The following is a 25,587-nucleotide window of genomic DNA, read 5'->3' on the forward strand; positions in this document are numbered from 1 at the left end:
ATTCATAGTGCTATCCATACCCTTGTTAATGCTATCTAGCAGATCTGGCTTTTCTATTATTTTTACCCATTTAAGACGTCTCATGTCATTAGATGGAATGACATCACTTGGGGATTTCTTAGTTCGATATATACCTTTTGCCTACTTAATTCCATAGTCACGCACAAGGGGTTATGGTCCCTTTCAAGCCTATCTTTGATCAGCATGTCTCTAAGGGCATGCCATAGTTCCCGGTTCATAGTATATCCTGCTGGCACTATAACCGTTATCGAAAGTGTTAGCCCCGGATCTATCAGAATGTACACGTCCATTTACGGCCCGCAAGCCCTTTTCCATACAGATAGCATTTATTTGAATAACCACATCGGACCACTTCCTTATAGGGTCTAGCTCCAACTTTGGAATGCCCTTCTTATTATCTTCTTCATCTGTAAGGTGACCTCCCTCCTTAGTTAGGGGCTCAAACGTTGTGTTGAAATCCCCAGAAACTATAAAATTCTAAACTTCCTGTTGTGAGTCAAGGAGATCGTTGAGAGCCACCAAAACTCCTGACTTCTTCCCTCCAGTACCTCTCAAGTAGACATTATATATGTCTATGTTCCAATGTTCACTTGTCAGTCTAACTGCCTGGATATCGTGACTCTGGGTTGGGATACCTGTATGTTTAACTCTAGATCTTGTCGCACCCAAATGGTCAAGCCCCCCGATGGCCTCCCTTTTGCTCCCTTACTAGCCGGAATATGATAGTTTAGATACCCTACACAAAAAAGAGGAGCCTCTGCCCAAGTTTCTTGGAAGAGGCAGATGTCATATTCCTCAATGAATGCGTGCCACTCGGGAGAGCCCATCTTTGTGCTCAATCCTGCAATGTTCCAAGACAGCATAGAATACTTGGATGGGATTGTACACGAAGACGGTAACCCAGTAGGTGTAAAAGGAGGAAGGCTACCCACCTCCAACATGCCATCTATCTGGGTAGAAAGGGCCGGGTAATCTTTGGGGATTGTACCTGCTCTACAGTAAAATCCTTAGGGCACACAAGGCTGTCCATAATGGTGGGGCTAGCTATTAAGCATTCTTGTTGTTTTGGGGCCATGTTTTCCTCAGTCAATCGTTATTATCAAGAGTAGTGCTTCCCTGCATGCTATATAACCTATGTATGGGCAAATTGTCACTCCTACTACTCGGGGGGAGCATCTAAATTGAATTGCTCAGTGCCCTTTCATGATAAGCTCGATACAGTCGTAATGATGGTTTGGTGAAGATAACCTTCGGGCAGCTACTATATCTTCCCTTATCACTGAGCGACATCCCGTAACATGCCTTATCCAGTGGATAGCTTTATTGGTTAGGGAGTCCCTATTCTCTATGCCTCTGTGTGCATCATATTTTGGTAAATCTGCCATGAAGATTCTATGGGGGCTTGGTATGTTGAGTGTGTTCTTTTCTCGAGACCCAGGCAGGAAACCTATCTGCGGTCGTACCACGTGCGATAGAGTTTTTCTACTGGGCGATGATTGGGCCCGCATTACTACTGCCTTGGTAGAATTAGTGCGGTTACTTACTACATGATGTAGTAAGTGCTTGATCATCGGTGATAGTGTCTTTTTTATATTTGGCTTTACCTTGTCTAGAGGAAGTGATGCACTACTAGATGTGATGTTAGTGGCTATGGTGGAAGTTGCCAATGCGACCAGTGAAGTAGCATATATGGCACCTTGTGGACGTACCATATGGCTACTTTCTTTTATGCTTCCAATCCCTCTTCGGGTTGAGTCTAATACTAAAGACTTAACCATTGAGGTTAACTCCTCTATCATGCCTCTCATGGACCCCACTTCAAGTCTTAATGTTGTGACTATTTGGAACATATGCTGCCATTCTATGTAAGATCCTGGCACTACATCTTGGCTTTGGGTAGCTAATATCGCCGTCGCCACTACATTGACCACAGTTCCTTGGGGCAACTTGCTGGTGTGACGAGCAGAGTGCGACCAACTTTTGATTCATTTATTACAGCTCCCTTGAGCCAACGGGCTGACGAGCCTTGGACCTGCACCTGCGCGCCATGAGAGGTACTCTACCTGTTTTAATTACATTTTGGCAGTCCACGCGGCACCCCTTTACACTGACCTGCTCCCTGCTGACGAGAGGCAACTACCTCGAAACACGTGTCCAGGGAGGGCTAATGCGACACATACTTTTCTACATACACCGTGGCATAGGCGTACTCGCCGTCGCCACTACATTGACCACAGTTCCTTGGGGCAACTTGCTGGTGTGACGAGCAGAGTGCGACCAACTTTTGATTCAAATATCGGTGGAGTTTGAGCCATCACAGACCTTTCACCCCCACCATTGTTTTAATTATCTTGGTCTAACAGGGGCTGGAATCTATTAGTACAGATGACTATGGGGTCTATGTGTTCGGTGTCAGGCAATGGCTCGGTCGGGCTGGTGTTTAAATGGAGTACTATCACGTTCCCCAACATTATTGTTAATTACCGGCCTTTTATTATTTGGTTTGCGAAAAATATCCGGGATGGCCAGTTTAGAGGATTGGCTCTGTCTGGGGGTGTTTTTGTTGCTATTTGTTAATGTCATGGGTGTGGATTCTAAGATACCCTCACACTCACTTATTAGGGTATCTGTACTATCCATTACACAATTACTGCCTGCCGTTTTTTGTCATTTCTTGGCCTTTTTTCCCCTGTTATCCCGCCTTGCTCCAGCCCCTCCAGCCTCCCCCCTTGCCGCTTTCTTCCAGTGTCTTTCTTTTCCCCATTGACCAAGGCTATACTGCCAAAACCGGCAGTCCGTTCGTATTTTACAAGCTCAAAAGGGGTCATACAATATCAAAGTACCTTTAAATTCCCACCGTAAGATGGTTCTACTACCTGACCACAGATGATAGGGGGGTGGGCCTGCCCTGCCTCTTCCTGGCAATGACAGACAAGGATGGGCCAGTCCTTGGCCCGAGCTTCGCCCCGGCGCTGCCGGCGTGCGTCCCGCGCCGCGGGGGGAGAGGCTTCACTAAATGCGTGGTGTCAACAAGCACCTCTCCCTCACAGCGGCACCTGCAGTGGAAGCGAGGGATGCTGGGGCAGGTAGTCCTCACAGGAAGTTTGGGCGCCTGGATGGGCTGGCAGCGCTGACGGCGTTCTAAGTGTTGGACCCTGGGACTCCTGTCCCACCAGGGTGCTGCACAGTGCTGGCGGTGATCCCTGCTGGCGATGATTTGATTTGCTCTGCCCTTACATGACCTTTCATGCTTAGGTATAACCATCAGGTTAATCAAAGATGGCTGCCAGGTTCTGGCAGGCTAGCAGGTTTGATTGACTTTGCACATAAATTCAGGAGCATGGTGTACTGCATAACATTTTAAAGAGAGTATGCTATGCTACCTGATGGGCAACTAGTGAAACTAGCAGGGTAAAGGTCATACATGACAGAATCTGTTAGCACCAAAGACTTTGGTCCTGATTACGAGTTTGGCTGTGTGGTATATGGCCAAACTCGTCCGCCGACTGCCTGCCAGATTGGGAGTTTTTCTCCTGGTCTGGCGGGCGGTGCTATGTCCACGCCGTGCATGAACTGGAGATGCATGCATACATGGGGGCACACCATGTGCCCCTCTACATGCATCCCCATGGCCCTGAGAAAACAGGGATCCTTACTGCCACACTTTTCATGGTGGGCTCACCACCATGGAAACTGTGAGAAAGTCCTAATATGCTTGGTGGTGCTGCAGCGGCACCGCCAGCATAATACAGGCCTAAGACCGCCACGCCATCACCGAGGGATCACGGATCTCCAGCGGTTGTGGCGGTCCAATGGTGGCCCGATTTCCAAATTCATTATACAGTGGTCGGACCGATGGCGATTCATGGACCTCCAAACTCAGAATCAGCCTCTATGTGAGCAGCCTAATTTTGAAGAATGTTAATGTTCTGTCTGAGTTAGACCACCATTCTCCATCACTTACCTTGCTCACATAGTAAAGGCAGGATGTTCTTCAGATTTTTTGTTTGGAAAGTACAACTGAAAACAAGGTAGACAACTACATGTATAGGGTCAGGTTAGAATCCATTTTAATGCTGAGATTGTGTATTGACACCCAGGGGCGGCTGGTGACATTTGAAAGTGGTGGGGCGCAAACTTTGTGTCGGAGTGCACCGTGGCGAGCGAGTGGGTAAACGGTGCATTTTCAAGCAATTTTGAGAAGCAAGAAGGTTAATGAAGCAATTGTGAAAGTGCAGTTATGACATTAATAGACTAGACAACCACACTGCCAAAAGCATACTGTTGAGCAACTCTGGTACAAGGGACCAACCGACTCGCAGCAAATCTGGCTCTCATTCAAAACTGGCACTCCCAGGGGGCTGCAAATGTGAAGCACGCATCACCTGCACAATTTCCATCCCCCACCCCGTCAGTCCCCCAGACCTTCAGCAACCAGAATAACCCCCACCCCCCAAAGTGCATTTCCACCTCCACCATTAAACACCACCAAGAGCAATGCAAAGGTCTCAGCGCATGCTCACGTCTGTCAGACACCAGTGGCATTCACGCTGCCGCCATTTACTTTGCACAGTCAATCTAGTGACGTACATGTGCGAATGTGTGTACTGCTAACACAGGCACACCACAAACTGACATGTACCCATACTCTGAAGAAATGTCTGCTTTACTTATTGCTGGCCTTGTTGCTTCACTATAAAACCTACACGTCTCTTAACATTCGAAAAATCCACATTACTAATTACGGACCAAAATAATTTCAAAGCTAAAAAAAAAATCACATTTTTGCAGTCCTATGTTATCACGATTTTTCGCAATTTTACTAAGGAACACAGCCTTTTAAAAAACCGTAAAATGTGTGAGTCAGAGGGCAAACATTTTATACACATGGGAATATTCATCTGCTTAATGTAAGCCTGTCCTACATACACACCAACCCCTGCACAGACCCTCGGATCCAAAGATGTGTGGAGGGGGTCTCGGTTACTTAATCGTGGGCCTGGTGTTGCGAACAATAAAGTTATTCCATTTGTTATTTATGATTGGCGAGCCCCCGAGCAACCTGTAAGATTATGCCTCCTGTAAAACCGAAACTTTGCCAGCAGCAAGCACATGCGATAACACCTGTGATCCAAAACCAAACTATAAACAAGGCATTATTATTTGCAATGTGAATATCTCGCGTAAATGCGAGACTTATTGTATTGCAAAATGCAAATGCTTGTTTTTAAATAGCGCTTCATACCACACTTCTACACTTTCCAAGCAATGTAAATTCCCAATGTAATGGTAGACAATTTACCAACCACAAGAGGATGGAAAGCGGAGTCTGCCTTGCTAGGGATGTATTGTATACACGTATCTTTCAGGCCCCTGCTGAGGTCTACGGAGAGAATTATCTCTCGGGACACCGATTCACCAAAATACCAAGGGCCGCAGAAGGGAAATCTCACACCTTCTAACTTGGGTTTGCATCACAATATGTGCCCAGCAGCCCGCTATTTCCTGCTGGGGGGCAATCAGGTGAAGGGCATCGAGTGCAAACAACCGAAAGTAAACAGGGCTCACAGAGGCTGCTTCCTTTCTCTACTTGGTGCTCAATTGCTGTGGCAACGCCAGAAATGAAAGTGAATTTTGCTTCCCCACAGATTACAGTCAAGCCACGGCCCACGAGTTCTGAGATCCATTGTTCGCCTCTGAATATTTCAGCTGGTGGTGCCTAAGCTTCAGTGCACTATAAATCGCATTAACATCTCCATTAAAATGAATCGAAGATAAGAAATATACTTTGAAGACCATAAAACGGGCCGTCAAGAGTTGTAAAAAATGCAGGCAGAAGCAGTCGCGGCTCGCGGGGGGGGGGGTTGGGGTCGCGCACGGGGGGGGGAAATGAACTATTTAATTAACAAAAAAATAACTTACCTCACAGCCGGTCCCGTCCACGCCACCTCGCTCTCAGACCTCTGATCCCCTGGGCGCCTTCAGTAACGAACGGTACTGGAGGAGGGGCCTGCCAACCCCTCTCAGCCAATCCTGGCGCTGCCAGCAGCGCCAGGATTGGCTGACGGCACAGCTTACGCTACGCCCGCCGCCTGCCCATTAGGAGACCGAGGGGCTCCTAATGGGCATGCGCAAGGCAGTAAAATCACAAGTACGCATGACTGGGCACGGAGTAAAAATTAATCTCCATGCCCACTCATGCGCACTTGTGCTGCCTTTCCCTAGCTTGTGACAATGCATGTCAGTCAACATGACGCCGGACCGCCCACGGTCCGACGTCATGCTGACTGACATGCATTGTCAGTTAGTTCTCCCCCACCCTCGGCATCGATCTCTGAACTTGCGGGCGGGGGGGCTACGCCCCAACGCCCCAATGGACGATCCGCGCCTGTTGACACCACATGGATCATTCCTTCTATTGGCCATCACAGCACCCATTTTATCAGCATTGAGAATGAACCGGGTGCTTACTACTGGCTCACAGATGTGCCGCGGACATTGTTTAAATTGAATGCAGATGCATGAACAGCATAATAAGCTGGATAGCACTGCCACACATGTAAACATGAACGCCCTGTGAAATTCAAAGTACATGTTTACATGTGTGTCAATGACATCCAGCTAATGGTTATCATGCATCTGCATTCAATTTCGACAATAAACGAGGCACAAGTGTCCTCCTCAAGGTTTGAATGGAAGAGTTTAGCAAGAGGACCACAATGAAAGCTAAAAAAAGGTAGGTGAACAGGCTGATCCCTGGAGGACCAAACAGTTAAGTAATGGCAATGATTTTAAAAGGTGGTGGCCTAACTAACTGGGAACATGACAAGAACTAGCATGATTCTAACACAAAACATATCTAGTGGATAGTTCTTGGCATGTATGATGCTTTAGGAAATTATGGGTTTCCTGCTCAGGATCATTGATTTAATGCCTATAACAAGGTACATAAAAATCGTGCTTTGCACAAGCATTTATATGGGTGGCTACAAAAATCTTAACTGCTCACATATCATCTATTGACATGCCCTGGGAACCCTTTTGAAAACAGTCAACGTTCTCAAAAGAAGCACAGCTCTTTGCTTTCAGTTCTGTTTTGTACAGACTAAGCAGTAGAAACTGGCAATACTAGCCATCAACTGGGGGCCACTGCACAATCCAAAGATAAAATAAGTAAAGAATTACTCAAAGAAGAGGACCCTCTTTGTTGAAAGACAGCTTTACCCATCTGAGAAATGCTCCAATCTATTGACACAGTGTTAAATTGGGGTTTGTCTGTGGTTCATTTGACAAAGCATCATATTGAACCAGCTATCTAAACAGCCCACATTTTCACACCAGTGAACTAGGAACAATTATTGAGCCCTGTGCAGCCCAATCCTAGTTGACAGTGTTATATATCAGATGTTGGGAGTCCTTTTCCATCAGTGGAGAAGTCAGCCTGCAGTAATAGTTAGAGATATTATTCACACCACCACTAAGGGCCTAATATGGGCATGAGAGCTTTAACTACTCATAGTGGAAGGAAGTTCTTTGTCTTGTAGCTAGTGTCAGGCTTGGACTGCAGCTGTGTCAAGAGCTCCTTATAGATCTAAGATGGCTCCAAAAAAGGCAGTAGCTGGTGCGTCACTTCCTACGAGGTCCATTCCTTCACACTGCATTGTACGATAGGTTGAAGGGTGAGCGTAGTTGGACCCATTTTCACCTGTATGCTAGGGTCACTTCCTGCAAGGTCACTGTCTGTGCATTGCATGGTGTAATGTATGGAATAGTGAGTGTGAGTGCACCTCAGAACCCAGATACAGGAGTCACTTTTTCTGTTTGAAAAGCTTTATTCAAGAAAGAATAAATACAAAGGCATCAGCCCAATATAAGAAACAAACAAATTGAATGATTTACAATAAACAAGCTGATGTCATTAAGAAAAAATAGAACAAAGCAATTTATAAGTTTTTAAGGAAAGACGGGATAGGAAAAGGGGAAAGGGTGATCAGGAAAATAAAAGGGAAAAAGGGAAGGGAAAAACATATTATAAATAAAAGATCCTAAAACCTTGCTGTAAAAAAGGAATGAAAGCTGTAGGTATTGCAACAATCAAAATGATACACAGCAAACCCAATAATGTCATAACCCAATCTGATATTTTAAAATAGAAGGAGGAGGGGTAACTCCCTCAAGGTGGCTTAAAGTTTTCCGAAGTGGTGATGGAAACATTCCTTGGGGCCATCCGATCTAAGTATGTGGTAAGAGGTAGCCAAAAAAGGTCCCTATTATGTGAAGGGTTACAGAGGGAAGCAAAGGCCGTATCTAGTCTGTGGAAGTGACACAAGGAATTCCACCAGTGACGAATGGAAAGGTTAGACAGGGTTTTCCAGTTAGAGGAAATGTGTTGAAAGGCGAGAGCGAGCATGAGGTCAAAAAGACCATGAGAGCCTAGAGGGAGATTCAAAGAGTCAGATAAACTGCCCAAAAAGAGAGTAGAAATAGAGTATGGAGAGGGGAGAGTGAAAATACGAGAGACATAGAGCCAGACAGATTTCCAGAATTGGGAGACAGAAGGACATAAAAACAAGAGATGACAAAGATTAGCATTGGGGGCAGAACAAGTCCAACATTTAGAATCAGAAGAGGAAGAAAATCGAGCTAGAGAGAGTGGGGAGAGATATAGTCTATGATATAAGAAGAATAAGGATTGAGTAAGAGAGGCCGAACGAGATATTTTCAAAGATCTAGACCAAAGCTTATCCCATAAGGTAACGGGCCAAGCACAACCCAAGTCTTCCTCCCAAACAAGTTCTAACTTAGATTTAAGACGCTCCGGATTAGGGGATGAGAAGAATTTGTAAATGAGAGAAGCCTTGGGTAAGGTTAAGAGAATTTTAAGAAGAGGTGCTTGAGAGAGCGAAGGAGGGGAGGAGGGAAGAGAGTAGAAAACATCCAGAATAAGAGTCATTAGGACAGCAAACTTCTGGAAGAAGGAGCGTGGACAGCGAAAAGTTAGTTGAAACTGTGGAAAAGAGCAAGGGGAAGCTCCGTCAAAAAACTGGTTCACCCAAATGATGCCCATCAATCTCCAAGACTTCCAAAAGATGGGTCTGTTTTTTATTAGAATAAGGGAGTTATGCCAGACAGTAGAATTCAAGAAGGATTCTCGAGTAGTAGATGTAGGATTGAAGAGTGGCTTTAGGAGAGAAGAAGTATGTTTAAACAAGGGAAGAGCCAAGTGTGAAACCTTAGCAGAAAAGGGAATAACCTCCTTAAAAGAGAAGGGAAGTAATAATGTGTGCTCGATGGAAAGCCAAAGAGGGGCAAGGGGAGAAGGGACAGGAGCAAGCCATCTAGAGGCCTGACGCAGGGAAAAAGATTTATGATACATACGAAAATCTGGAAAATTAACCCCACCATTGGCCTTTGATTTACGGAGTGAAGCCAAAGAGATTCTGGATCGTTTCTTGTTCCAAAGGAAGCGAGATAAACAGGAGTCTATACGTTTAAAGAAAGTTGCGGGGATATGGACAGGTAACATAGAAAGAACGTAAATTATAATAGGAGCGATCATCATTTTGATGGAGTCCAATCTCCCCCACCAAGAAAGAAAAAGAGGATTCCAAGAAGAAAGTAAACGGTCAATGCGGGACAAAACCGCTGACATATTAAGAGTAATGGAAGAAGAAACAGAATTAGAAAACAATACTCCTAGGTATTTGATTTTAGAACCATTCCAAGCAAAGCCCGTGGGGGCGAAAGCATGAGGAGTGCAAAATTTCGTAAGGGGAAGAATTTCGGTTTTATCGGAATTGATTTTGTAACCAGAAACCTGTGAGAAAGACTCGGATTCGGACAGCAACGGGGGAATAGATGTTTCTGGCGCAGAGATGAAAATAAGAATATCGTCTGCGTATGCAGAGAGTTTCAGTTGCTTGTCACCGTAAGGAAAACCAGTGATGGAATTATTACTCCGGATAGACGATAAAAAGGGTTCAAGGGCAAGAACAAAAAGCAAGGGGGATAGAGGACAACCTTGACGAACCCCGCGCTGAAGAGGGAAGTAGGAGGAAACTTGACCATTGACCAGAACTGAAGCCTTAGGGGCAGAATATAATAAAGAAATAAGAGAGATGAAGCGAGGACCAAAGCCATGCCAGCGCAATGAGGCAAATAGGAAAGACCAGTCAATCCTATCAAAGGCTTTCTCTGCGTCAACCGAAATTGCCGCTAGAGGAATAGAAAGAGATGGAACCTTATTTAGTACATTAAGGAAGAGACGAGAATTATCGGATGTCAACCGACCCTTCACAAAGCCACACTGCTCCCTACCGATAAGATGGGGCATCAAGGGATCAAGACGTAGGGCTAACACTTTGGCAAACAACTTATAGTCAACATTCACTAAAGAGATCGGGCGGTAGTTTTTACAATATTTGGGGTCGCGGCCATCTTTAGGAATGAGGCAGATGGTAGCTTCTTGAAAAGTGCCCTCCGCCCTCCCCGATGAATGAAATGACTGAAAAAGAGACAGAAGTTTAGGAAGTAGGAGGTCAGAAAAATGCAAATAAAATTCAACTGAAAAACCATCAGGACCTGGAGTTTTGCCTTTGGTAAGAATAGCCAACGCCGTGGAGAGTTCATGTAAGGAAAGGTCAACTTCCAGATCCGGGAAATGAAGATGAGACGTCAAGGGCTTAGGAAGTTTATCTAGGTAGGCTTGGACAAGAGAGGGAGAGGGAGAAGACTCAGGTGTAGAAAGGGTACGATAAAATAATTGAAATTGTTCGAGGATATCCTGAGGTTTATGTAATAGCGTATTGTCAGAGGAGTAAATGGAATCAATGAATGAGCGTTCTTTGCGTGATTTGAGATAAATGGCTAGAAGCTTCCCAGACTTATTGCGACCACCATAAAACCGGGCAGAACTCCGAAGAAGCATTGACGAGGCATTATCGGTAGTTGCCTTGTTAAAATCTAGTTTGGCACGAATAAGTTCCGGAGGAACAGAATTCTTAGGGGAAGAATAGAACTGGCGCTCCAGAGACTTAATATGAGCTAATGTATCTTTCCGTTTCTGAAGAAAGCGCTTCTTTTTTTTGGAAACAAAATCGATGACAAATCCGCGCGCAGTGGCTTTAAAAGAGTCCCATAGGAGATGGGGAGAGATAGTAGGAGCATCGTTTAATAGAAAGAAATCAGTAGTAAAGGAGCGGAAGGAAGAGGAAAAAAGGGGGTCAGTAAGTAAAGAGTTGTTAAAGCGCCAACGAGAGGAACTGGGAGGGGGGGAGAGAAGGTCAAGGTCAGTTACGATAGGAGCATGGTCAGAGATAAGGATAGGTTCAATAGAAGACGACAGCAAATTTTGCGACAAGGAAAGGGAAAGAAATATATAATCCAGACGAGAGAAAGAGGAGTGAGGAGGAGAAAAAAAGGAATAATCAAGTGTGTCAGGGTGTGAGAGTCTCCAAGAGTCAATGAGAGATGTTTGAGAAATGGTGTCAAGAAATTGTTTGTGGGGTTTGTGGGGAATGAAACGAACACTTGACTTACGATCAATAAAAGGGTCCACAATCTGGTTACAATCGCCACCTAAAATGAAGAGGTCATCTTTATATTGAAAACATTTGCTAGTAATTGAAGGCCAAAAAAGTAAATCAGGTTGTGTAGGGCCATAAACATTAAACACAGTTAAAGGGATAGAATTAATTGACAATTGAGCAAGAATCCATCTACCATCAGAATCCGACTCTTGTGCTAAAACTTTACATACCAATTTTTTATGACATAGAATAGCTACACCATTCTTCTTGTTTGCAGAAGGAGAAAATAGAACCGTACCCACCCACCCACGCTTTAATTTGAGAGACTCAGTTTCCGAAAGGTGCGTCTCCTGTAAGAGAACTATGTCGGGATTGTAAGTGGCAAGGTGGGAAAGAATTCTCTGACGTTTGATAGGGTTAATAAAACCTTTCACATTCCAGGAAATTACTCTGAACTTAAACAGTAAATAACATTGTCAGGAACAATATCTACAGCAATGGGCAAAAAGAAAAACAAGTGTAAAAGATAAACATAGAAAAGAATAGCTACAAGAAAAGAAAGCTCAAGCAAGGCAAGGGAAATGAAGATTAAAGAAAGTAAGAGTAAGAAAGGGAAGAGAGGGGAAAGGCAAAGAGAAGGAAAAATAAGAAGAGACAGTACAAATCCATAAAGGACGACTGAAAGTAACATACCTGAGGGGAACACTGAGAGGATGTCGGGGCAGTGGATGACGCAACAAAACAAGCATGACCTCCCGGCACCAGGAGGACAATCCGACCGCATCAGGATGAAATGGAAAACACAACTCACATGAGGGAGGAAGGGAATACCTTAGTCGATCTGGGCAAGGAAACAAATACAGAAATAGATGAATAAAAGCACCAATGCAGACAAAGGAGACGTAAATAGATGAATAAACAATATACAATGAAGTGCAGAAAACTCAAGAGTATGGGTAACAATGAAAATGGAGAACACAAAGGCTACGCAAAAAAGAGCAGCAGCAGGAATAGTCAAGACAATGAGCGAACCTATCAAAAAACTCTTAAGAGCAAAACAGTATGAGAAAAAAGAACATCATAACAAGGCATGGTAACGCAGAAACATTATCAGGGAACTCTGTAAAATAAAAGGAGAGGAACGTTCAGCCACTAGTAGAGGCGGAAGAATCCATGCCAACATTGGAATGTGTGTGAATAAAATTTTTCAGATCCGCAGGATCTTGAAAAGTCCAAGTCTTATTCTGGTGAGTGACTTTGAAGGTACAAGGGTGGAAAAGACCAAATCTAGCACCAAGAGCACGTAAGGGTGCGCGAAGGTTCAAAAATTCCTTTCTTCTTGCTGCGGTGGCACTGGAAACATCCTGAGCAAGGAAAACTCTCTGGCCCAACCAAGAAACTTGGCGCTTGGCTCTAGCTGCGGAAAGGACAAGGAGCAGGTCAGTGAACTTCAGGAAGAGAATGATAACTCCTCGAGGTTTAGTCGCGGATGAAAGGCGAGGACCAAGCCTGTGCGCCCTCTGAATGGTGAGAGAGGTGGTAGGAGGCATGTCTAAAAGCTTCGGGAGGAAAGTAGAGAAGAACGAGACAGGGTCATCGCTCTCCAAGGATTCTGGCAGCCCGTAAATGCGTAAGTTGTTCCTCCTATTCCGATTTTCTAAATCCTCGGTGTGCTGCTGCAAGGCAAGAACAGACTTCTCCAAGGAGGTGATACGTTGGGAATGAGAGTGCATCTCCGAAGTTTGCAGTTCCACCACCGATACTCTGCTCTCAATAGTTGACCATCTCTCTTCAAAAAGTTGCATCTTGTTGTTGGTTTCCTCAATGAACGGACGCAAGGCCCGTATTTCCTCAAGAATTAATTCCATGGAGATAGGGGATGACGGCGGATCTGGAGGAGGAGAGTCTTGTTTTGAACGTTTAGTTGACGAAGCAGAAGAAGAGGCCTTGCCAGAGACTGACTGTGCCAATGAAGGACGACTGGACGACGTTGTCGCCATTGTATCTGCAAAATTGGAAGGAGGATCACCTGATGAGGAGGAGGGAGGAAGCACCGCCGAAGATCCCTTTGAAGGCACAAAAACAAACTTTGGATTGCGAAGCTTGCCCATAGGTGCACTCCGAACAAAACCCCACAAGTATCACAGCTCGGGAGAGCGGCCAACGCCGTCAGCAGAGGTTGAAAGGCACCTTAACAGCACACAGCAGACCATTCAAGGACCCCACCGCCACCTGCACCTGTCACGCAGAAGAACCAAGGCATCCGAAGAAGATGGTGGAAAATAAAGAAGAAAGTCACTGAGAACGGCGTATGACCATGCTCCTCAAAGTGCAGTCGGACCAAGGAGATAATAAAAATTGCGTGTCCTTAAAGATAAGCCATGGAGGGATAGAAGCAAAAAGAACAATAAGGCATTATAAAGAATCTACCTTAGCATGGTCCAAGAATCCAGTTTTCATGAGGAGAAATGTGGTTGCGTGGGAATCATCGCGCCGAAAAACAAAATGGCGGCCGTTATGAGGTGTTCAGAAAACGGCTTGAAACGAAGAGTAGAGGAGTCCCAGCGGAATTATTTTTAGCTCATCCTGAGCAGGACATGTTCCAATTACAGGAACCAGCAGGCGGCTTGTGAAACCATCGCGTAAATAAACGCGAGGCGGAGGAGGTCGTCCCGATGCGGCGGAGCTCCGGAGTCAGGCGGCCATCTTGAACGGCGCCCAAGCCACGCCACAGGAGTCACTTTTTGATACGTTTCTTCTTACTCAGGTTCATATGAAAGGTCACTGCTAAGGCAGAACTTCTGGGTCAGTCTCCATGAACGACGTCACTTTTGGGACAGAGGGCATGGTGATGGAAGGTATCTTTTATACTAATATTGTATACATGATTCTATAACCATTTTTATTAATCTTAATAGTTATCGGACATCATGGCATTGTTGCAGGATTTTACAGCCATCGCCAGTGACAGTAAGAATGCTCCTCTCACCAAGTACTATTGCAAATAGTTGCTGGTCGGTAACAGAATTGCTTTCTATCATGAGAAGGGAACCGGAAGTAAGCATTAAATAGGAATGTGTTGATGTCCCTCAAAATACAGCCACATAGAAACATACAGAGCCTGGGTTACTGAAAACAGCTGTAGCCCCATTGACACTATCTGTCTCTATCTCATAGGATATTTTATGAAAGCACATCCACCAAAATAGATCTCTTGGTGCTGAGATATGGGTAAATATGTTTAAAAAGAGAAAAAGATCCCGACTTTACAAAGAATTCTCAACCAGCCAGTGTTTGATTTTATGCCTGAACACCAGACAGTTTATTTTGTTGTTTTGTAACTGAAGAGGAAGAGAGGCCCACAGTTTAGTGCCTTGAATCTCAAATCTCTCCACCTCCATCTACATAGCTACATAGCAAGTAAGCACAGCGAAACGATGATTCTAGAAAGCTGGGCCTAGTGGAATAGTGGATATGATGACCCATAAATGAAATCCTTTTTCTTACCAAATAAATGAATACATCTCAAACAATAATAATGATAATAAAGAGATTTATAAAGGGCCTGCTTACTCCATGCGGAGTGTCCCCGTGCTAGGGATTCAAAACACAAAGAGCCCAAGACGCAAAACAAAGGCCTAACTTATGATTGTCTGAAGAACCAGGTATTTAGCTTCTTGTGGGAAACCAGTTCTGAACGTTCCTGTCTCAGATCAAGAGGGAGGGTGTTCCATAGTTTGGCGGCCAAGAAGGTGAACGAGCGGCCTCCCATATGTGCTCCTTCCACCCGTAGAACCACAGTGAGTGCCCCATTTGCAGATCTAAGGTATCAGCTAGGTCGATAGGCTTAACCAAAGAGTGAAGATAACAAGGACGTTTTAAATTCAAGATTATATGACAAAAGCATAGAGCTTTGAAAGATACTGTCCTTTTTATCGGGAGCTAATGGAGTTTAACAAGGGCAGAGCTCATCACAGAGTATCTGGGAGTATTCAGCAGCATATGTGTTGCAGCATTCTGTACCCTTTGGAGCATCTTTAACCCCTTCAGTGCCCGCCCCTTTCCCCGCCCAGTGCCGGCCGTTGCATTAGCGGGCGGGGTCTATGACGAGCTGGACTCGTCATGGGCACAGCGCCACCGCGGCCCATGACGAGTCCAGCTCGTCATGGGCACTGAAGGGGTTAAACTACTTTGAATGGCCCCCAGATGCAACACATTACAGTAGTCCACTCTGGAAATATGTAGAGCCTAAACTACCGACTTCCTGGCGGCTTCTGGGAGAAGGCCCAAGATCTTACGTTGCGTTTTTAAAATGCCAAAACAGATCCCGGCAAGACTGACTATCTGACAGTCAAAAGTGAGATTATTGTTAAACCAGATAATGAGGTTCTTAACTTTCTGCTTAGGAGTAGCTTCTGCTCCTAGATTATCTGGCCACCGTGCAGTGGACCAGATCGATGGCTGTTTCCCCAGGCCAGAACCTCAGTTTTCGCAGTATTCAGTTTGAGGTAGATGTGATCCTTTCATTCTGCTAATCTGAGCAGACAGGATCTGAAACTGGCTGCAAAAGTTCCTTCATCCTGTGTCAAGGTGATAATTAGCTGTGTGTCATCGGCATATGACACGATTTTAACACCATAATGCTCAATCACGTCAGCCTGGGGGGGTATATACACATTGAATAATTTTGTGATCAGAGTTGAGTCCTCTGGTACCCCATGCTGCAGCCAAAAGACCTCAGATGCACACGGCTGTTGAATAACCTGGAAGGTACGTGTTGGATGCTGTGTAAGGGACAGCGCAACATCTTCACCCTGTTGACATACATCTTGCTACAGACGAAAGGTTCAAAGTGAGACTTGCCCTTGGCGTACCGCTGTGGATACCTTTATTCCTACTTCCATTTTTGCAAGTCTGAAGTTGTTAGCTGCCAAACGGTACCTTAAACCCTGGAGTGTCTCCAGTGACATCTTTCTCCTGTTTCTTGGTATTCCGCCACTCGTGGTGTCACCGTTGCTTACTGAGGGATCCTTCCTTCCCCAGGAGTCCTATACCGTAGTCTGGCACCTTTCAGCGGTCTCTCTTCGTGAAGAAAAAGACGCTGCTTTGTCTCCGCCAGCGTGTCTTCAGAACCCGAAACCGCTGTCTCGCCCCTTTACACCTTCCGTCTCGTTGGAGGTTATCTTTGTAGTCCGGGTTGTAGCCGGACTAAGCTGTTCCAAGGAGCCCGTTGGTGCTTGTTTTCCCCCCCGGAGTGATGTCACATTAATGGTTACAGGCCATTGAGGATCGTTGCTGGTCGTCCTGCTCTCCGCTCGAGAGTATTTTCATCCTGTGACGGACTACCAGCTGTGGTGGAAGTTGTTGGCGATCTCGCTCTGGGAACTTTTCAGAGTGAAGTTCTCAGTCACACAAAGTAGTGTGGGGGTTTAAACCGGCTCTAGTTTCAGCCGCTTGAGGAACTTGACTGACTTTTCAACTCTTCGCCTCATACGACTCGTCAAGCTCCAGTGACGTTCGCTCTTCTGAGGCTACAGGCTGTCAGCTGCTACACATATATATATAATTCATTTATTTGCCTGTAACGGAAATTGCAGTTTTCATGTGATTTAGCTCTAGGGTGTTTTACATTTATTAATTTTCCCAGAGCACAGCTCTTAGCCCGTCTGTACCAGTAGGGTTCATTATGACTGCAGCTAGTATGAGTCAACCACCACCTTTTCTAAATGAACTAGGTGGCCAGAGATACCCTGGTACAGATGGTTTGGCATTTTCAAATCCCACCTCATAGCTATTGGAGGGGGAAATTTTTCGTCTGTTAGGAAACAGCATATTCTTTTACATAATTTAGGGATTCATGGGAGGAAAGTTTATGAAGAAATCACTGATAGAGATGTTGATGAGAGATAGAAGAAGAAGAAGCAGGAGTGGATGAATATGAGTTCACGTTGAAGAGATTAGAGGCACATTTTAGAGAAAAGATTTATGTTGTGCTAGAACGACACACATTTTTCAAAAGAGTTAAAAGAAAGACCAGAGCGTATCTGCATATGTTGCCGTATTAAGAGGCATGTCAGCCACTTATGAATTTGGTGCCCTCACAGATTTCTTCATAAGGGACCAATTAGTTAGATGCACGAATGATCAGAAGCTACAAGAAGAGCTACTTACAAGGAAACCAGATCTGTCTTATGCCATCAACATAGCTAAAGGCCTTATGCATCAAGGAGAGGAAATCAGGTACTGGGTTTAACAAAGAGAAAGAAGAAGTGAAAACTCTGGTGGAGGAGGAGGTTGTGTGTAAAATTAATGAGAAAAGTAAGGAGGTTTCTAGCGCCAAAGCGGACAACATTCGTTGTTACAGATGTGATAATCATAATCATCTAGCTAATAATTTGAAATGTCCAGCAAGGAGCGTAGTTTGGAGGAAATGCAACAAAACAGGTAATTTTGCGAAGATGTGCAGATTAGCATGTGACAAGATACACATGATAGGTGAGATAGATGCCAAAGTGGGGGAAAGTAAGGCTTACATATTTTAAATGGGGCAGGCTGAGATAGAAGAGACAGTACATTAACCCACATGCAAAATTAGTCTGGACTGAGTGAATGTTCAAGTGTTTGCAGACTCGTGTTCACCGTACACCTTAATTGAGAAGAAATTATTTGATGAAAAGTTTTATAAGCATGATTTGGCTTTGAAAGCACCAGACATCCAACCGGGAGGGTACAACAAGGAGCCCATTCCCTTAGAGGATATGGTGAGAATGTGTATAGCATTTAAGGATAGACACACAGTGGGAAAAGTTTACATCACAAAGAGTGGGTCAAGTTTATTGGGTTGGAAACACCAGAATGAATCAGGCATCACCTTAGATCCCAACAATGTAGATCAAGTTTTGTTAGTGGAACAACCAGAGGCAGGGAGTAATTTGACAAAGGAATTCCCGGAGGTATTTTTGGAGCAACATGGGAAGTTAAAAAATTACATGCACAAAATTACTCTCAAAGAATGCGCCCTCCCTATTGTTCACAAAACCAGATCTGTACCTCTTTTAATGAGGGAACCTTTAAAGTTGGAACTGCAGAAACTTGTAAGTCAGGATGTCATAAAAGAAATAGAGAGTTCAGAATGGTTGGCACTCATCGTCATCACAACTAAGGACAATGGCAAGGGACCTTAACTCAAACATCTGGGTGGATATACATCCACCCCGAAGAATTCACGAAACGTTAAGCACTATCCAAGATGCCAGGTATTTCAGCGTACTTGATTTATCCTCTGCATACCACCAGGTCACCTTACACCCAGATTCTCGAATGTTGACAGCGTTCACCACTCCATTTGATAATTTCAAATTCCTGAGAATGCCTTTTGGCCTAGCTTCAGCTGCTGCAGCATTTCAAAGGATAATGCAGCACATACTTAGGGATTGTGAAAAGACAGTGTGTTTCCAAGATGACATAATAATATATGGGGCAAGTGAGAGTGAACACAATTGCAATGTAAGAAATGTACTGTACAAGTATGTAAATGTAAACTAGGAGTCACTTCTGTAGACTACTTGGGGCACACTATATCAGAGGAGGGCATCAAACCCAAGATGGACTTGGTTGAATCAGTACGCTTGGCTCCCACTTCAAAGGAAGTGATGACGTTGTTCTAGGGTTTGGCAGAGTACATGGCCAAATACAGAAGGAATTTCTCCTTGTTAACACAACCCCTTAGGAATTTACTTAAAAAGGTACCACATTATTTTGGGAGAGGGAGCATGATGCAGCATTTGATGAAATAAAAAAGGCTATTGTGAATGCACCTTACATAGGTAATTTTCATGTGGAGGGAGAAACTAGTCTAACAACCGACGCTAGTAACAAAGGCATAGGGGCACCCCTATCTTAGAGATTTAATAACCAGGAGAAAATGGTGGCATTTGCCTCTAGGACTTTGGCTGGTGCAGAGGTGAATTATTCAACAGTGGAAAAGGAGGAGCTTGCATGTTACTCGGCCATCAATTATTTTAAGTTTTATTTGTGAGGTCTACCCTTTGAACTCCACACAGACCACAAACCTTTACTGTCCCTGTTTGCAAAGAAAGAAATGGAGAATACCACTCCCCACACAGCTAAGTGGGTTTTGGGACTTCAAGGGTTCAACTACAGGATGGTCTATGTTCCGTGTTCTAAGAAATGTGTGACTGATTTCTTATCCAGGGCCCCAGTAGAAAGGGGGAGGAAAGGAGAGTTGAACGTGATGCCATTTTGAAAGTTACAGTTCCCACCATTTTGAAAACCCAATGGGAATCCCAGTTAGACAAAGATCAAAAGCTTAAGATGGTCAGAAACTTCATTGTGGGTGGGTGGCCCATCAGGTGCAAAAACTTACCAGAAGAGTTACAATCTTTCTGGAACGTAAGAGAAGAATTAACCCTTGATGGGGATGTAATTTTAAAATCAGGAAAAATCGTGCCACCAGAGGGGTTAAGAAAACAAATAATTAATTTAGCGCATGAAGGACATTTGTGGAGGAATCTCAGCAAAGCCAAGTTAAGCGCTGATTACTGGTTTCCATACATGGATCACTTAGTGGAAGAGAAGGTCAAAGATTGCTATGCCTGCAGCCTGAGTGATAATACCAAATGTCTTAGATGTTCCCCCTTAATTCCTGTTGAGGTACCCACTGTTCCGTGGAACAAGTTGGGATTAGACATAGCGGGACCCATTCATGGTATGGGCACACAGTAGAAGTACATATTAGTGCTCATAGACTATTGCTCTCACTGCATTACTCATAGATTTGTCAACATGGTCAACACTAAGCCTCTCACTAATTTCTCGATGGATGTATTTTGCAAGGAAGGAATTCTGGCTACTTTTATTACAGACAATGTGGTTTAATTTGTGTCAGAAGAAATAAAGAACTTTCTCAATGACCTTTCTATTTCTCGTGTTCTTACACCTTTGTATTGTCCCAAGGCCAATGGCAAGGTGGAAAGAGCCAATAGAATGATAAAATAATCTATCCAGTTGGTGGATGCTTTAGGCACACGCATAGAAGGTATTGTTAGGGATATGCTGTGGTCCTACCATACCACACCCAATGTTCCCACTGGGTTGTCCCCGTTTGAAATGTTGAGGGGAAGGAAAGCAGAGTCCAAATTGTCTCCTAGCTGGCTTTTACAGAACAAAGTTGTCTCCATTGATCCGGCTGAGGTGGGAGAAAAAGTGAGAAGACAACAAACTGTGTACAAAGACAAATATGACAAGAAATGGGGCACTAGGAGCAAGGAATGGAAAAACGGGCAGTGGGTCCTAGTCAGAAAGCCCTGTATTGAAAGTAGTAAAGGTGTTAAATTCTATGAACCGGAAAAGATCAAAGAAGTCAAAAACAATGTGGTTTTTCTGGAAAATGGTAAAATGTGGAGCATGGATAGACTAACAAGTTGTCCTACCAAAATGACGCAAGTTGAGACATCGGAGAAGGAAATCAACAACTCGCCAGTTTTGGTTTGGATCTTAGTAGAAGGATGAGTAGACTATATCATTCTCCAAATTGGCACACATACTTCATGATGTCATAATGCTCATGCAATGTAATTCTATCTTGGACTGTGTTTTCTTAGCTCTCCTTGTCTTTTCTTCCCCTGTTCTCTTTCCTGGTCTCTTTCCGATCTCTTTTACACTTTTTGCTTTTTTCTCCACCTATTCCTTTTTCCCGTTTCTACTTCGTTTTTTCTTCTTTTGCCTTTTCCTTATCGAAGGGAGATGTTTTATAACCTTAGTATTCGCCTCTTCCCACTCGCCCTCCCCTTTGTCTTACCTGGCCTCCTCCATGGAACCTTGACATCGGAGGCCACTTGGAATGTTGAGCCTGACAGGTTTTGTTCTGAGCTGTCCTGACAAGCTGAAGATGTTTCTTATGTTACTGCTGAAATAAAGAACTTGGACTTACCTGTTGCGTCCTTGCTTACTTCAGTACGGTTCTGAAGGAAACACAACATCCATCTCAGAGCAATATCCCGACACTGTACTACCAAAGCCATTCAAGTAGAAGGCCATGGGATACGGTGACGAAAGCTGTGCTCAGGTCCAGCATTGTCAGCACAGCTTCTTCTCCCCATCAGCAATAAGTCAAAGGGACTTGGAGGCAAGCAGCAGCATGGATTCAGTGCTGTACGGAGGTCGGAACCTTAATTGGGTCTCGTGCAGGAGATCTTTATCCTAAATATACCTCATCAGCCTCTAGATAGCATATTTTTCTGCTACTTTAGGGAAACTAGGAGCAGGGAGATGGGTCTAAAATTCTCTGGCTTGGCAGGATACAATGTGGGTTTCTTCAACAGTGGTACAACAGTAGCGTTTTTCCACTTTGAAGGGATATGGCCTGTCATAAAAGACAGGTTAAGCAACTCACATAGCTTAGGTAAGATTCCTCCATCCCATCCTCCAACATTACAGGTGAAACTGGGTCAGTCAGTGAGCCAGATTTAACTTTAGATAAAAGAGAACACAGCTCTGTCAAGGATAAGGTGTTAATATTAAGACCATCCACATTTACAAATGGTAAAGACCAAGTTCCAGGACCCAAGGCCTCTCTAACTTCCTTAGGAAAGGTAGCATAAATCTTTTGTATTTTATCTGAATAGAAATAAGTAATCCGATTGGAATTTTCTACTGAGGGAATTGTAGAGGCGGAAACACGCTCCAAGGATAATAACAATTTCACTATACAAAAGAGCTACCATGAAAAAATCTGAGCTTGCTCAATCTTTTGAGTGTAATACTGGCTCTGCGTGATCCTGATCTGTTTATGGCATTCGTTAGAAATGGGGTTTCTGGTTGGCTAGGGTAGGCACCTAAGCCAGGCAGAACCCACCACTCTAGTCAGGGCAAGGTAGTTACACACATAAGATAACCCCTGCTCATCCCTTTGGTAGCTTGGCAGAGCAGTCACGCTTATCCTAGAGGCAATGTGTAAAGCGTTTGCCCAACACACAGACAAACACCAGTGACACTAGGCACACCACAAAAGAGACTGCACACAAGGGTATATCAAAAATATCCTTTGTATTCTGTAACTATAAGACACAATAGACCATAAATCACTGCCTAGCATGTAAAACACATTAGACCACATAAGATAAATCGCTGTGCCACTAGGCGCTTGTCATAAAGGTGCACATAAACCACCTAAGACCGCATTTACGTAAAACACTGGGCCACTAGGCACTTGTCACCAAGATGCACGTAACCCACATGGGACCATAACCACATAAAACACTGAGCCACTAGGCGCTTGTCATAAAGATGCACCTGAGGTCAAAAGTCACTTGGCAGTAAGTAACATAAACATATTAGACCCCGATTACACAGATCACGGTGACCACCAGGTCATTGGTACCACATCACATAAGTCATAAAACACTTGACATCATATATTTGGTGCAATACAGTATACTTCTGGATTGCACAAGTCACACACACATTTAGGACATTACCATAAGGCCAGGTACGACATTAGGGCCATAAACTGCCGCCACGGAAGTATCAACGATATAGTCCGTGAATACGGGCCCCTAGAATTAGGAAATGGGAAGTGTAGGATCACCTGCACTCCTGTTAGGGGCAGTCAGAGTAATTTCCACAACCAAAGATGCCCCCTCATATCTCCTCTTCTTCTGTAAGAAGACACAATGATTTTTTGGTCATATAATTATTCCCTTAATTCGTCGATAAGAAAACAGCACATAATATTAATTCCAAAGAATCAGATTTGTTGAAATAAAGTTCTCAACTCTTTACTTGAGGTAAACAAACATGTAATATATATTTATTTGGTTATAGGGAAAATCTCTAACTAGTCGCAATTTTCTTTTAACATGGTGATAAAACACTCCTTATTTGGTTATATATCCAGAAACATTTTGCATACCCCAATGGATTTTATCCTATGTAACATAAGATGTCGTTATTAGAATATTTGGCCTTATCAACACTGTTGTTCTAAACTAGTGCGGTGTGTGTAGTTTATATGCAATAAGCATATTAATGTATTTGAATTTTCTTTTAACATGGTGATAAAACACTCCTTATTTGGTTATATATCCAGAAACATTTTGCATACCCCAATGGATTTTATCCTATGTAACATAAGATGTCGTTATTAGAATATTTGGCCTTATCAACACTGTTGTTCTAAACTAGTGCGGTGTGTGTAGTTTATATGCAATAAGCATATTAATGTATTTGAAAAACAAATTCTTATAATTTGGAATTGTTCCACACTGGGTGAAAACGAAATCAAATGCATTTATAATATTTTGATTTTGGAGTTTCCTTCACTTTTTGGTGTTGATTTGGTAGTATAAAGTTATGGGGTAGAAGATTAACTCCACTGCATCGTTTGTAATGTTTTACCATTACAGTTTTGGTCTGCAGGTATGCACCCTCTAAGCAAGCTATCCTGGCTGAAGAGGGGTGAAACCCCGAAACCGGTCCCAGGATGCTTGTTTCCAGTCCAGGGAGGACCTGGCTTGGCAGTTCGGGCTGGACTGTTCCCATGAGGCACAGGTTCAAGACTGATTTGTATATGACTGGGTTCAAACTGGAATGGCGAGCAAAAAAACGATGGATTTAGGCCCAGATCTCTGTACTTGGGTGAATGTATGACATTGTTCTTCATTCCGTTCATCAACTGTTGTTTTTGCACCTCTAATGGGGGGGCGGCAGCAAGTAGAAGAATAGCTAGTATCAAGCCGCCTTTCACTTAGCTTGAAATAATAGCAGCCTCTGAATTATTTATACCATGTGCTTTTTCTTTTCACTTTTTTGCACATTATTATAATCAGACGACTGCACTGCCAGCCACTCACTGCTGTAGCACCTTTTTTTTCATTTGTACAATGTATGTGCTGAATCCTAAATGTACATTGATGAATTATTGGTGGTGTTTGTGTGGTGTGGGACTTTGAGTCATTAACTCCAACTGGTTACAAATGATGTGTTCACAAATATTGAAGTTGTTTGAGAAATGACCCCAAAAGAACCACTGTTTCTTGTATTGTGCTGATTACGCCCAGTTTCCCTGGGCTATTAGGGTGCCCCTGTTTGATCAACTGGGCACCTAGTGCTTCACACAGATGCCACACTGTAAACCCACTGTCTACCAGCCAAGAACAACAAATAAGGGAGTCTTTTTTGACAAACAGTAATGGCTTTGCAGCCCCATTAGAGGTATTATGGGCATTATAATGGTTATAATACACTACAGTGGAATTTAAAAATAGCTTTTGGTGCACCTGAATTATTGTCCCTGTCTGTGTGGAACCTGCTAATGCATTTCAATAGACATTTAGTCTGCTAACATTTTGACCTAAAGTCTATCTTTTTTGCTCTTCCTGAACATATTTTCAAACTCTGTTGGGGGTGAAGTATTTTGCAGTATTTTATAAACTGTTAACTATTGTACATCGTGAACAAATGTATTGAAATTGGATCACGGTGCACTCGACTTCAAAGGACTTCATCGGTTTCCAATGGCTCAGAATATAAAATACAAAATTATAAATTGAATCTTGTCTGCACCAAAGGCCATAGCTTTGGGGTGGAGGTGGGGGCGGGTGTTATACTCACCTAAAAAAAGTATTCTGTAGTAAATAGTTGGGTACAGGTGGTTTCAGTCCAGTATGGTGAGCTATTTGTTGGATTTCACCCTGGATTTGTACATGCACACACTGACAAAAACACACAACACTCTCTCTCGTCTCTGCCATAAAACTTGGTTAGTTTGAAAACTATTGTGTTTTAAGTACCCCTAGCAATCCTCACTCCTCTCTCTTTCCACTGCCTCTTAAGGCCACCTTATGTCCAGCTTCTCATAATGTATTTTAACAAGATAAGATTGTTGGGAGATCTGAAGCTTACCTCCCCCCAATCTTACTGACCTAGCTTCGCCCCTGTCTGTACCGTCATCACGCTCTTTCCTTCCATCCAATCACATCCTGAGATAAAGTAAAGCACACCTGATTGTACAAGACAG

The sequence above is a fragment of the Triturus cristatus genome, chromosome 12 (genome assembly GCF_964204655.1).
Source record: "Triturus cristatus chromosome 12, aTriCri1.1, whole genome shotgun sequence".
Taxonomy (NCBI): Eukaryota; Metazoa; Chordata; class Amphibia; order Caudata; family Salamandridae; genus Triturus; species Triturus cristatus.